Source organism: Haemaphysalis longicornis, unplaced genomic scaffold, assembly GCF_048455015.1.
Source record: "Haemaphysalis longicornis isolate Haplotype H1 unplaced genomic scaffold, Haemaphysalis longicornis Haplotype H1 scaffold_13, whole genome shotgun sequence".
NCBI classification, from domain to species: domain Eukaryota; kingdom Metazoa; phylum Arthropoda; class Arachnida; order Ixodida; family Ixodidae; genus Haemaphysalis; species Haemaphysalis longicornis.
This window is the reverse complement of record NW_027526233.1, coordinates 36,803,527-36,819,190: the sequence shown is the minus strand read 5'-3', so window position 1 is coordinate 36,819,190 and position 15,664 is coordinate 36,803,527. Positions and strand designations below refer to the sequence as shown.

Below are 15,664 nucleotides of genomic sequence, written 5' to 3'. Positions count from 1 at the left end.
CGCATCTTAATTTTACCAGTGTAAAATTGGACCATTTTTGCGTTTTTAGGAGTCGTTTTTCTGAGACATTTTATACGGTTTGCGGGTAAACGTAATTGCTTTGAACCTTGCAGTTAGAAAATTTATTACATCTGCCCAAATAAACTGCTTTTCTGAGACCATTAAGCTTTATGCTTACGCAACGATACACTTGTAGAACGCAGCCTTTGCAAATGCTTTAAACTACCGCGCGTGCTCCTTCCCTTGAAGTCTTACACTGGCAGCAAGAATTCGCAACGAAAGAAAACCGTAGCAAAAACTTTAAAAAAAGACACTGTCGGAAAGTACGTAAAAACGACCTGTTCAGTTTGAACACCGGCCACAGCGTGCATAAATCTGTACACAGTAAGGAACAGTTTTTGAAACTTAGCATCACGATAAAAAAGACAGCACAAAAACAAGATAGTGCATAAGTTTCTTCAGGCCATTTCACTCTGCAAATTTGGTTCACAAGCCAAACTCTAATGCCGACAAAACAGCATGATTGAATTTACATCATATTTTATAGCAATGTTTCTAGCGCCATCATTGTCGATGTCTCTACGTCGTCACTAAAGTCCGGGTCATGAACCCTCTCTTTCTCTGCAGCCATGGGTGCAGCCAGGTGAGTACGGGTAAAATTTGCAGCGGGGTCGGATGATGGACTGCAACGGTCCCCTCCTGCTTTTTAATACTCAGCAACTACGGAAGAAACACGTGGACAAGGCAGATGTTACTAAGAGGCACCCGTAGGTTCACGTTGTCTTTGTAGCTTGGTCCTCCTGACACTCCGGTTTTTCACGCACAAGCACACCTTGGTTCGGAGGTTTTTCTTGTATTAGTTCCTATTAGGGCCCAGAAGTATATACCTCATTCTGCACGACATTTGTTTTCGCCTTAAAGTGCATGGCTTGCTCTCTAATGAAAACTGAGTGGTTGTTACATTCTCTATTACACCATGGAAACCGTCCTTGTAATGTCTTCGCAATGGCCACGTTGGTTCCTTTTCGCTATTTCCAGCTACACTGGTGAGAGCACGCGGGATTTTCTTGAGACTGAAGGCATGATCAGCAAACCTGCGCTCCCAACGGAGGCGGCTAGCGGCATGCCATGTATGGACTAAGAGAGCAAATTTGGTTGATGTTGCTATGCTCGGAAGGCTGGTACGGGGCCCGTAAGTAATTTTTGCGTATTAAGCCTTCTCACACCAGACAGTACCCCTATAGTAATGGTATCAAATAATCAAAAGTCAAACTATAATCGCTAGCATATTTATTTGGGGCTGCCGAAAGTTTCTGGAAAACAATTTGTAGTATTTCTTCATCAATCAGTGGAAAACCTTCATACCAAAAAAGGTAGAGGTCAGACAGGTGCTGCAAAAAGGCAGAAACGATGTATTCATCACGGCCATACAACATAGCGTTGGGGAGACCATTGCCTAGGGTAAAGTGCCCTTCCGCCAATCCCGAGGCGGAAGGGCTGTGCCAAAATTTGGACCTTCCAGGGGAATGACATCTTTAAAAGCGTTTCTATGGTTTGCGTGTTTATTAAAAAAAGAGTTAGCGGCTGAACTCAAACCTCGCAACATAACTATGCATAATGGGCTTCATGAGGATAGCTAGTCCCAGCGAAAAAAGTGAACAGCGGGAGATCAAGAATTGGATAGCGCCGAATACATTTGTCTGGCAGTAATAAGTTGGAAATAAGCTTCTACGAAATATTTGAGCATTTATGCCAATAGTGAGGGGAGCTTGGGCCTAGCTGCATTTCGAAATGTTTCTGCAGAACGAGACGTCCGGAGAAACAAAGACAGAGCTACGGTGTGTAATTAAAGGAGGATGGGGCTTCCGTGCATGTCGTGCACGCTGATGTGGAGGGTGAGTGTACGCAGAGACGCGCGAAGCGTGTTTATTCAGTGTAAGGATTACAGGAATCCAAATGCGTGCGGAATTACCAGCAACCTGCTTGCGCAGACCGGGTACGTACGACAAGGCACACATGCAAATTAGGTATTGGCTTGATTTACCGCAAGAATAATTGCAGTGTGTGCGTTAGCTGAAGGGCTTCGCAGCCCTTGTAGGTAGTTACTTTATACGCGAGAATAAGAATGCGTAGATGCGGAAGGTTGGTGATTTGAGAACAATTTGTGAGGGCTGGAAGGATGCGGAGGCACTCTGCTAACAGGAAACACTCTTTAAAAGCTTTAGAGGGAAAGGGCCGTCTTGGTCCAGTGGACAGGATTATTTTAATATTAATAATTTTATTAGTATTCTACCAATACCATTAATATTTAAATATAATACATTAGAATATAATAACAATTTTATATATAGTAATATTGTTATGGTGATGGTGAGACGTTCTGGGGTGAGCTGCCCGCGATGAACCACGAATGCTTCCAGCAGCCTCCATCGTCGGCACCAACCGTCACCTGCTCGGCAGCACTACGCCAGCCGGATCCACCCAAGTTCAACTGCACCGAAGAAAATGATGCACCAAATAAAATGAAAATAAAATAGAAATGATGCACCGAATAATATGATTCCATGTGTGAACGTGTCAGTAACCACAAGCAAAGGGATGACAAGCACAAAAAGCTCAATGTTCCCTTCTCTCGCACCGGCCTCGCGGGGTACAATATTAACCAATCCCGCCATAAGACGTGCTATTTCTTCCGCTAAAACTGATTCGAAGCCTTCGGGCGCCCAACGGTGAAGAATCTTCGTGCCGAGCAGTGCTTACGTGTGCGAGGACAGCAGGCTTGGGAGACGTTCACTAGCTACATAGAGGACGTCATCGACCTGTGCATGTGCTTCGACTCCTCCATGATAGAAACACAGAAGGTCCGACACAACTTGTAGGGAGTTGATGACGACGCTTTCCAGCTGTTACTAGCCAAGGACCCCCGAACTTTCGCTGACGTCATCCACCTTTGCGAGAGCTTCGGCGAGCAGGGCAAGCAGCAAGACATCACTCGGCAAACTTGTGTTCGGGAGCAGCCCTTGTCAAGTGTGGGGGCAGTGTATGAAGGAGACCCTACGCTGTTTGCGCAAGTCGAAGATTTCATTCGCGAAGAGGTGGCCCGCCAAATCTGCATGGTCCCTTGCATCTCAGACCCTCCTTCCATGCTGGCGCCTTCGCTTGAGAATGAGATCAAGGAAGAGGTCACTTAGGCACTACCATCGTCTCAGCATAACCCACCCGTAGCTGCGCCCCTCACTGCGTTCGCCAAAAGGACATCTATGGCGCAAACCTGCTTCCTTCGCTCGCCGAACTTTTGTATGCCCAAGGGCTGTGTCCTTTCCTCCAGTGCCCCTTTCCCCGGCCTCGTTACCAGCTCGACCGCATTAGTTCGGTGAGCAGTCCACAGAAAACGGGTGCGTAGCTTACGGTAGACACTATTCTGATTTGTTTTGCTCGTGGAACGCGAGGACATGTCACTCGCGACTGTCTCCGACACATATTTCCGCAGGCCGCCAACTATCACCAGGTGCCTTTTTACGCTACCCCATACTTTACGCCGTATGGCCCTCCATTAGTGCCGTACAATTTGCCCTCTGCGCCGACTCACCATCGAACTTTCACTGGCATCCGTTCAGCTTCTCCACGTTGGCGTTTGGTGGCACCCATATGTCAATGCCAAAGACAAAAACTGAAAGGCGCAGTTCCGCAGGCAAGAACAACGTCACCATCGAATACTAGAAGTCCTGTTTCCTCGACTAAAAATGTAATCGACGAAATCGTCAGATGTGTCCCTACAATTGCTCTCATCGACACTGGAGCCGCTCTTTCTGTCATCCACGCCGACGTCGGCCGTTCTCTTTGAAGTCATGACGCCCCTTTCTAGACTCTTGTCACGCACTTCCAGTTCACAGCCTATTAAGCCGATAGCCACCTGCACTGCTCGTGTCGTTATCCAGAACAATTCGTCTTGCTCTGTCATCTTGCTCTCACAATTCATGCTCGGGTGGAACTTTTTTTCAAACAATAATGCAATCAATAATTGTTCACGTGCTTAAGTCGAGCCTTGTTCTGTTCTTTTCGACGATTTCTGCAATGCCCCTACGAAAGTACTCGTCACTGCAGAAACCGACGTCCCTCCGAGCTCTTTCGTGATTGTTCCCCTTTCCTGTGCCCCTGTCTCTGGCGCCACTGTTTTGTTTACGCTTTCTAAATTTTTCTTCCACCGCAAATGCCTTCCGTTCCTTTTGCCGCTGAAACTGTTCGTGATGGCGCCATTATTATGTCGGTGACCAAGCTGTCACCGACCCTGTGCGCTCTTCTACAGAAAGAAACACTTCGTTCACAAAGCTTGTAGACAGAGCCTAGTTGTTGACGTACCAGGTGATCTTTCCTAGCTTGCGACACAGTGATCTCAGTGCTTCTCCATGTTCCCTCGGGCTATTGCCATCTGATGCCTTTGCCCACTACATCGAAGCCGATCTCGATGGAACCAAACGAGAACGTATTACTTTATTGCTTTCGAAGTTTCGTTTTTGCTTTGGTTGCACGCAAACATCGCTGGGCCTTACGTGTACTGTTACGCACTTAGTCGACACCGGGTCGCATGCTCTACTTCATTTCATTTATTTACTCTCAATGCACAAGTCGTTACAGGGAGCAGTGGGGGAAAAACAAATAACAATCTGTACAAACAAACGAAGCATGTTTAAAAAGGGTATGCGTTTATGGTGCAATCGCTGTGGGTTGAAATTTAGACGGCGGCAAAAAAAAGCGAGTTACTCTGTGAGTGCATGGTATGGTAAAAGTTGTGGAAGAGGCACAGGAGCGAGCTTTTGCGGCGAAGTGATAGGCTAGGTAGATTTAAAGTTGACTTTATATGAGTTACGCGTGCTGTACGGGAATCGGTGGACAAAATGAAGCGAGCTGCGCGATTTTGAATTGCTTCGAGCCTACTGATATGAAGTTTACGCGTGGATCCCATACAGATGATGAATATTCGAGCTTAGGTCGCGCTAATGTTTTATAGAGAAGAAGTTTCAGTTGCATCGGGGCAAGGGAGAAGTTACGGCGAAAATAACCAAGAGTGCGGTTAGCATTGTTTTTAATAAGGTCAATGTGAATCTGCCAGGAAAGGTTGTCAGAAATTGTAACGCCAAGGTACTGGTAAGAGCTAACTTTAGTAAGCGAAGAAATATTAGGTACGTAGTTAGTAGAAATATTACATGTTCGATGGGAAACTCTCATTATCTTGCATTTAGTAACAATAAGCTTTATTAGCCAAGTATCAGACCAAGGTGAAACATTGTCTAAGTCACACTAAAGGGCAAGGTGGTCAGAAGGGGTTTTAATTTCGCGGTAAATAACACAATCATCGGCGAAAAGCTTTATGGAAGAAGAGGTGTTATGTGGCAAGTCGTTAATGTAAATTAGGAAGAGTTGTGGGCCAAGAACGGATCCTTGGGGGACGCCAGAGGTTACGGATGAGAGGGGGAGTTTGATTCATTAGCAGTTACAAATTTGGAGCGGTATGTTAGAAAGCATTCCATTCATTTTATTATGTTAGCATCAATATTAACTTTGCTTAGTTTTAGCAGTAGCAGTTTATAACATACAGTGTCCAAAGCTTTAGCAAACTCGACGAAAATACAGTCACCCAAGGAAAGAAGGATCAATGGCAAGAAATAGGTCATTAGTAAAGCAGAGAAGTTGGGTTTCACACGAGTACTTTTTCCAGAATCCATGCTGGTAATTCATAAAGAAGGAGTTGTTTTCTAAAAAAGGAGATTATGTGGGAATAGATGACGTGTTCCATGAGCTTACACAGTATACTTGTTAACAATATGGGCCCGTAATTGCGGGGGTTATGAACGTCACCCGATTTCTGAAGAGGAACCATCTTTCCCGCTTTCCAGTGGCCCGGAAGGCAATGACATTCCAAAGACTACGTGAAAACCTTACATAAAATACAGATGAGTAAACAGAGGTATTAAAATTTCCCCGCATTTCCCCGAGGGGAAGAATGTGAAAGTCGAATGCACGAGTTGAATTTGCGCGGTTCGGTAATGTTCGCGAAAGAGATATCACACATACACACACAACTACAAAGAAAGAAAGATGCATTTATTCACAGACACCTATTTGTGTTGTCGTTGTACTTGATTGCTAGAGCGGATCTCAGCTTTGAAATTTCGTGTCAGTACTCCTTTAAGCGGGTGCATTAGCCCTTCTCACGCCCGATTCCTGGCCAATCCCCCACGTGGGTATGTGCCATGCACAGACACCTATTTGTTTTGTCGTTGTACTTGATTGCTAGAGCGGATCTCAGCTTTGAAATTTCGTGTCAGTACTCTAGCCCTTCTCACGCCCGATTCCTGGCCAATCCCCCACGTGGGTATGCGCCATGTCAGCGGCCAGGCAGCGCGCGCCCATCTCCCCCCGTTGCCAAGGAAGACGAGGAGATTCCTGGCCAATCCCCCACGTGGGTATGTGCCATGTCAGCGGCCAAGCAGCGCGCGCCCATCTCCCCCCGTTGCCAAGGAAGACGAGGAGCGCGCGCACCCGCAGCTGTTGCTATGTGGACGGACGGCGGTCGCCGGAATTCGGGGTCGCTTATAAAGTGCATTCGCACTTAATAGAAAAACTTTGCACAGATGCCGTCTTCACCTGGAGCAGTGGCTAATTTCATGTTTAGATCAATTTTTGTAGGCCAACAGTCAAATATAAGTGGTTCCATCGAAACAAAGTTGTGGGTGGGGGTGTCGGGAAAAGAAAGTGCTGCAGATTTAACAAAGCACGACGAAAACACACAGATTAAAATGACACAACACGCATCTTTTGGTACACGGCTGTTATCATCATGGATTAATTCTATCGCCTTTTTTTTCATTTCCATAAATCATCTGCCAAAATGTCTGTGGGTTAGTTGGAAGCAGGTAGGGAAACGTTTGTTGATAATAATTTTTTTCTCCAACGGATAATGCACGAGCGCACTCGTCAGCTGCGTGAAGATAAGCGGACCACCTTTCCGCGTTGTTACTTACCTTTCCCCTTCGAAAAATTTGTTTCTTTTTATGCAGGAGCCATTTTAGTGTAAGCATGAACCGAGGAAACTTTGCGTTTTGCCTAATTCTGCGGAGTGGAATATATCGATTCGTAAGTTCTGCAACCTTCTGCTTAAACAAATTCCAGTTGTTTTGAACGGATCTTTTCAGAATAATGTGAAAGGATCGTTTAGGAAAACCTGAAGGTCATTATTAATTGAAACATAGTCGGCTCTCTTGTAGTCCCTAAAAACGTTTGAGCTCTCACTTCTTCTAGTTGTTTTAGTCATGGTAAAATGAATAGCTAGATGATCGCTTACACCCGGAATAACTGATAGGGATTTAATTAGGTCGGGATGCGTGCTCAGCACAGTCTAGAACTGTGGAGGTAGACAAGGTAATGCAGGTCGGAGCATTAACCAGCTGGGTAAGGTTAAAGTCTGAACACACGTCAAGAAAGGCAGCACTGTCAGCAGAAGATGGCGATATTGTTGGGAAATGGGGAGACCACGAAACATTAGGGTAGTTAAAATCACCTAGGAGAAACATAGGTGCAGCCGTAAACCTTACTCGCAACTTATTTAGGACATCGTGTAATTCATTTGCGAAGCCGGTAGTTAGGTTAGGAGGCCGGTAACAGCCACAAACAATGATGTCTTTGTGGTTAATGCGAACACACGCGACAACAATTTCAAGCGGTGAAACAACAGGCACATTGAACGAGCTGATCTCGTCGCTAATAGCAATCAATACGCCGCCACCGCACCTCGTACCCCGGTCACAGCGGTAGAACCTAAACTTTTTTGAACAGTTAAATAATTCGTGATTTTCTGTTTTCGCGGACAGCTAGGTTTCAGTTACTATGACGACATCAGCTAGACATGTATCTATTAGTGCAGATAGGGCATCACGCTTATTAGTAACACTTCGAGAATTACCTAGAAAAAAAGAAAATTCATGCGCTCGAAAATGCTTATCTAGATATCGTGGTGAAGGAGGAGCACTGGCCCCTGCGCTTTCGGCATTGATTGCTTGGGGGGCAACGTTTAGGGGGTTATCGTAAATAGGCCAAGAATCAGAATCAGAAACAGAAAAGGATTTGATTAGGCAATAGATAGAGTACAAAATTTTTCTATACAGAGGGAGGTCCCATAGTCAGGGACTGAAACGGGCCGCCTATATTAGTGAACATAATAAATATATTTGAAGCAGCAATCAGTAGTAGCGAAAAAAAATAAAATACATCCCAGGCAACACAAGATATTCCACAACAGAAAAGCAAAAAAAAGAAAAAAAAGCAAGCATTATGCCCGAAAAAAAAACAGGGTAAATAAACATTTCTAATTGTGAGATCGATACACACAATAGAACAGAAAAAAAAGAAAAGAAAGAAATAAAAAATTATACAGCTAAGAAAACAAGAGTAATTCTACATTCCTTTTTGGGAGAGCGACATAAGTTGGAAAATAGCAAAAATGATAGCGCAAAAAGAAACCACATTTATTCGCAGCGATATACAACAACCACCAATGAGGTGATTCATCGGCAGAAGGTTATTGACAGGCTGCCATCAAAAAGAGAGATACATTAAGTAGAAAGGTAAAGAAAACGAAGAAAATAAAAACAATTTAAAATTATGTTGACTGTGGCGTGGACGTGAGGAATGGTTTAAAATATTTTTTGAATTTTTCAATTGATAGGGAAATTTTATTTGTAGTGGTATGGTGTTCCATAGCCGGATACCGGTGAAAAGAGCTGTTTGTTTGCCATAGTTGAAATGAACCAGAGGTAAAATGAAATTGTGATTACGTGCAAACCTTGTGAAGTTAGTATTTAATAGATTGCAATCGGGGATTATGAACAAATGAAGCTGATTGTTGATTTGTTTAAACAATAAGATACCTAGCTTGTATTTGAAACTGTTTTCTACATTTAGAATGTTGTTCTCAAGAAGGAGTGTTTTGGCGTCACTGCGGTAAGGACTGCGGGTAAGTATTCTAATACATTGGTTGTGCGTTGTTTGTAGGTAGGAAAGGTGGGTGCTGTAGGTATTGGCCCAAGGTGAAATAAAGTAATTAATATGGGAATGAACAAAAGCGTAGTATAATGAAAGTAATGTAGGCTGAGAGAATACATCATGGGCCTTAATCAAAACACGTATGCCGTACGCTATCTTCCTTCTCAGATAACAAACGTGAGAGTGAAATTTTAAGTTACGGTTCAACTGAACCCCTAACAAAACGGCCTATTCTTCTGCTTTAAGTGCGAATATATCCAGAAATACTCGTCGGATATAATTTATTACACGTTGGTGAGAGTGAAAGACAACGAACCGGGTTTTAGAAGGATTGATCTGTAGTTTATTATTAGAGCACCAAGCTGCCACGCTTGCCAGGTCATTGTTTAGTTTTTCTCTAAGGGATTGGAGGCATTTATCAGTGTTAACAATTGTTGTGTCATCTGCATAAAGTAAGCAATCTGGAGTATTAAGATAGTTCGCTAGATCATTTATGTAAATTAAGAAAAGAAGAGGGCCGAGAATAGAACCTTTAGGTACGCCTATATTTGTTATTTTGGGCCTAGAGGTAATTCCTGACACACTAGCAACCTGACTTCTGCTGAGTAAGTAATTTTTAATTATAATAGTGTGGGACCAGTTACTCCTACTACTTCAATCTTCATAAAATGAATGTGGTGGTTGATAGAGTCGAACGCTTTGTTGAAGTCTAAAAATACAGAGCCTGCGTAGTACCCTCCATCAATTGCTTTCTTCAGCCTATCGGTTGGAGATAACAAAGCGAGGTCAGTGGAATATGCCACGCGAAAACCAAATTGAGAAGGTATTAGAATCCTAAAGTTATTGATGTATTTCGCGAGGTTAATTTCGCGAGGTTAATTTCAAGTAATTTTTCAAGCACTTTACTAAGAAATGGTAGTATGCATATGGGGCGATAGTTAGATATTATTGCACAGTACCCGTTTTTAAGCACGGGAACGATTTTACCCCTTTTCAGTTCAATAGGAAAGCCGACAGTTTTGAAAGAGAGGTTGATTTTGTTTGTCAAAATATCTGAAACAGCGTGCGCAATCATGTTTATGTAGGTGGGGTGAATACCATCGAGACCAGGACTTGTTGTTTTGAGTCTACGGATGACATCATGCACTTCGTGAGATGTGGTCGACAATAAAAAGAAAAACTGGGGCAGCCGAGGTAGGGATAGATTGTAATTAGTACTGTGGATGTCCTCAGTATAAAAAAATAATTGCTGAAGGCCTCAGCAGTTTCTAGTGGGCTGTCATACGTGTCGTTATTATACTGAACAGTAGTTATTCCAGAGTGCCTTTCATTCCTGTTCAAGAAAGAGTGTACTGTGTACTAGCTCCTATTTCTTCTTTACATTAGACCCAGCATCTTCCATTTTCCGTTCATAATACAGCCTTTTTGGATTTTTGAGCCGTATTCTAAGAGCATTACAGGATCTTCTGTATCGGTCAAGTAACTTCAGATTAAAAGGCTTACGTTTTGTTTTTTATAAAGGTTCTCTTTTGCTCTTAGTTCTTTCAATAATTTTTCAGTTATCCAACGGCTCTGAGGACTTGCGTATATTTTTTTTACATTTACGGTTTTGTGTATGAAATTGAATATTAGAAAAGCAAATAGAAGAAATCTCTGAAAATGAAATTTGGGGATCGTCTAAGGGTATCATTGAGGGCCAATCAGTGCGCTCAACAGCATCAATGAACGATTCCTTGCCGAAAACATCTCGGATGAAGGATTTGCTGATTGGAATGGTGTTGCTCGTGAAGCGCAGGAAAATCGAGTAATGATCAGTAATGTCGACATTAAGAACGCCTCCTACGGGTGCAGGAGACAGATTGGAAAGAGCATGATCAATAAGTGTGCTTAAACCACTAATGCACCGAGTGGGAAGGGAAATAAACATTCATATCCAAAACTCCAAAAAGCGCTGGAGTAATTTAAAGAGCTAGGAGAACAAAGATCAAGTAGGTTTATATTGAAATGGCCCATAATCACTACATTTGTGTCATCAAGAGATAATGTATGGAAAACTTCATGAAGGGGTTCACAGAAAATATTGACTGACGAGGACAGAAATCGGTAGACACATCCAAAGATTAAATTCTTATTGTCAAGTTTGAGGAAATTATGGTTTAGTTGCACCCAGACACTTTCGCAGTCCGTTACATTTACCTCTAAGTCATGTCGACGTTTATACTTATTGGCAGAGTTGATGTACACGGCTGCACCTCCATGATTACTATGTGCACGATTCGAGTACTCTGATTTGTAATAAGGAAACAGAAGAGCTTTTTGTCATTGTCGGAAAGCCAGGTTTCAGAGATACTGATAAGAGAAAAAGGATTTTCAAAAGAGGAAAGAAGATACTGTATGTCGTCAAAATGTTTACGGATGCTTCTTGCATTTATGTGAATGGCAGAGGAGAAGATAGGCGAGAGCAAGCAATTGAGTTGGTTAGTTGAGAAATAAATAGCCATTGATGTATATAAGTCCAAAAGGAAGAATTTCGGATTAGATGAGGTTCCCTAGCAGATTTTAGATAGGTCAGCTTCACAAGTGATTCGGAGTACCTTGCTTTCTGTGGTTTTCCTGGCTTTAATTTGACAGTTTTCTGTCCATAGGAACTTCGAGCTATTTGCCTTTTTCAGAGAAAGCGCCTGATAAAAGAGTGCCTTGTTTTCGGGGGTCATGTGGTCGTTTATATAGACAGGGCTCAGTATATACGCCTCGAGCTTTGCGATCGCTGCGCCGCCTGCCGCCGCTTCTCCGCGGAGTTGACGCGATTAGCGCTGCGCGGCCCATAGGGGTTCGTGCAGTGTTTTGGTTCTCTTTCGCTTCTTTCTGCCCTTCTAAGTGGTAAAAAATTTGTTATGGTGACGTCTGTAAGTAAACAGTACGTTTAGGTCACTTCAAAAGCCGCTGCGTCTTGGTAGGGTTCTCAAACCCCTACAATAGCTATCCGGAACGCGGCTCTGCGTCCTTCTCGGCTGCTGTTACGGGCGTAGGCGACGGCAGCAGCATACCATCACTGTCATCTCCGAATACGTCTGGCACAAGTGAATTTTATTGTCGCCTCGTTTAAACCTGATACTGGCACAGTGAGAGGTGTGTTTTGTTTTGTAGCGCGGACAACGAATGCGGCCTCATTACGAATATATGCGTCGTAGCAAAATATATTTCGGGGATGCGATTACCCAATACCTGATAATAACTTGTGCCCTTTATAAGAATATAAGCCAGGCGAAAATGTTAAGTATATTCCAAGGCTCTGCGTCGTGATAGGTGTGCACTCATGCCTTATAGCAAGGACCAAGAAAAGTGAATTAAACCACTGAAAAATTAATGGTCTGCAAGTCCGGAAGAAACAAAATAGCTCGTACAGAAATGAAAAAAAAACTCAGTGCAGCTTCTGAAATGCTGTAGAGACGTTCGTATAAACTTAAGCCGGGTAGGACTTACGAGACCAACTAGTGTGCGGAATGCACTGCTATTTCGCGAGACATGGGGAGGGGCAGGGGGACGCTTAGGTCGCTTACGTATTGTTGTGTACGATTGCGGAGCGAAATCAAGGAAAGAACGTTTTAGTAATCACACACACAAGCTACTGGTTCATGTCACTCTAGTTTTTAGACTTCAACTAACAGCGGATCCCTCGGCGAACGCATTTTTTCAGGTATACAAGTTCAAAACTGATAAAAGGTGTGGTTAGAAAAGTGGGATATCTAAAAAGGCCTTCTGATTTCCGTTTGTGCTAGATTCTGCAGGCTCCCTGCGTCATATGACTATGCTTCGAAGAAACGTTTAGTCGCGAATGGGCATTACTGTAGAAGCCCTTTTCCGCCCTGCTCGCGGAGGATATATGTAACATATATGAATGTTTGCGGGCGCTCAGCTCACGACAAGACGCCCCAGCAATATTTTTTTTTTGTCGTGCGCTGATGCCGGGTATAATTTTGGATTATCCATCGTACTTAATTCGTAGAATGTTCATACAATTTATCTCCAGGGTAGTGATAAATATCTGAGGTATGATATTGGCAAGCATAACTGGCGTGCTGCCAGGTATGAGCGCTCCACTAGGTTATATAAGCGCAGAAAACTGATTTACATCGTAGTGTATAGCCATGGCATGACCATCTGGGGAAATTATGCTCACGGAGACACTGTTAGTAAATTTAAGGGCAGTGCAATCACAATCATCTCCATATGCATATCCCTGTTTCGCGACGCCGACCTGTGCCGCACACCTGGCGCTTGTACAGACGTATGTTCCAGACTAAGATCGCGTCACACACACACTCTCGTAAACACACCACATTTGCAAACAGAGTGACTGCTCCACATAAATTTGTATTTCCAACGCCTACAAACGGTAAATCCCCGTCGTGAACGGGCCCAGAAAGCAACGGTGACAGTTGGGAGCGGGCCGACGACTCCCGCGGCTGCTTTCGAAACGGGCCGCTAGGGGGATTTCAGTGGCGCCCCTACAGGCCGCGCTCGAGGCGTATAGACAAGCCTCAGTTACACGATAGGTGACCGGACAATAAACGTAGGCTTTCTTGTTAATTAGTATCTTGTTATACTTGAGGTAATATGGCTGCCCAGTGGTTTTCGCAAAATTTAAAAGCTTTTCTGGATGTTTCGCGTGGCCTTGCAGAAATCTTTGCTAACTGACACGGGGGTGCTACGAAGCATCAATTTCTTAGCAAAGACACTTTCTCTTGTTTTGAAAGAACAAAAACGAACAATAACAGGTCGACATTTGTTCTGTACAAATGTTCCAAGCCTGTGCGCATGGGACATGGCTTCATTAAGAAGTTCCTGTTTAAGGGACGCAGACAGGATTTCATGGACTTTTACCTCAGACTCAGCCCAGGTTTCTGAGACAGAATCTAATAGCCCATAAAAAATTACATTTTCCCTACGAGAGCGATCCTCGAAGTCATCAAGCCGTGAACTGAGAGCCGCACTTTCGTGTCGCACGGCAGCCGTTACGAGACCTTGCATCTCTGTATCGTCTGGAACGCTCTCGCGAGAAATAACCTTCTTTTCAAGTACAGTTAGTCGAGCGGTTAAATCTGTTACTTTGGAATCAAGTAGGAACTGGTTTTCTTTAACTTCGTTAATAGACCTCTGCAAGTTGCCATGACGCTCATCCAAGTGTGCGGTTAGTTTGCTGAAGGCAGCTAATACCTCGCCATTCGGACCAGGGTTCTGTTCTATATCTCCGCAAAGAAGTAGTTCCTTGACAACGAGAAAACAATTTGCAATTATAACAAGCAACGCCTGTGGGCATGGAAGGATCAGCAGACAATAGTTACTAGATCGCTTAGCATTATAATCTAAGAAGGGACCAACCTGGATGAAAAGCAAAAAGTGGTTGGATGAGACCATTGTGGCGGCCGCTCCGTTCCACTGCCCACTAAGGTGCGCGGTGCAAGGCTGGCTATATTTGTAGCTTTCAGGGTGGCTTGACGATATCGATGCGGTTGGCTGATGGCAGCGTGAGGGGTTACCGGAACGGGAAGTTGAAGTGGCACCGGGCAACAACGGCTCGTTTCGGGCAGAAGATGGCAGATGCCGTATGGCGCGCCGGGCGCATGTGGTTCCGCGCCGTCCGCCGAGCTCGTGCTGATTACTGGGAATAACTGGACGAAAAGCAAAAAGTGGTTGGACGAGACCATTGTTGCGGCCGCTCCGTTCCACTGCCCACTCCCACTATATGGACTGGCTCTGACCGAGCGGCGAACCATTTAACACCACGTAACGAATATACTTCAACGAGGTGCTTTTGTCCCTCGAAGGGTCCGTGGGCTTCACCAGTGGTTGTGGTTAGGAAGAAAGACGGCTGTATTCTGTTTTGCGTTGATTATTGCCGCTTGAATACCATCACAAGAAAAGACGTGTACCTTCTTCGCGTATAGGCGACGCAGTCGACTGTCTGCAGAAATCGGAATTTTAAATGATGAGCATTTCTTTACCTCACGATGTCACCCGTTCTTGGCGTCCGTAGTTGTCCACATCGCTCCCCTGGACATTCCCGGCACAGACGTTTCGCTATCGGCGCGATCAAATTCGATAGCGCGCCCAGGCACGTTTCAAGGACACTCTCTCCCCTCTCTCGGACTCAACGTGCGCCGAGGCTGCCAATTTTACTGCTGACGAGCGCTCTCTCGTGAGCAGTTGCCACAAGTGCAACAACATTAACGTAACGCAAACTACTTAACGTCGTGCGCCCCAGGAAATGCTCTGCATTTGATCGTGCCCCTCGCGAGGGGGATGTTTCACTGCGTCGCCATGCGAACAGTTTGCCACGCTTTAGTTTTTTGTAGATGGCGGCGGGACTTGCTAATCTATACTACAACCTTGAGGTGACATTTGCAAACAGAATGTCGTATAGATTTTGTGACTTTAGAATGCTCCTAAGTAATATATCACATGCTTCGGCGCTGTCACGGCATGTACATCGGAAGGCAGGCACTATATAGGGCCACAAGACATGCAGGAAAATGTTAGTTATGTTCGAGACAGCTTTCTGATTTTGAAAAGCGTCGGATCTTGGAATAACATTAATCCGATACGAATAAACAACACACCGGAA

The 15,664-nt window shown here is 44.3% G+C and overlaps 1 pseudogene; it reads right to left on the bottom strand.

Annotated features, from left to right (window-relative positions):
* Window positions 1-3,599: 3,599 nt before the first annotated feature.
* Window positions 3,600-14,816, bottom strand: LOC144163782 (uncharacterized; annotated as a pseudogene).
* Window positions 14,817-15,664: the final 848 nt, after the last annotated feature.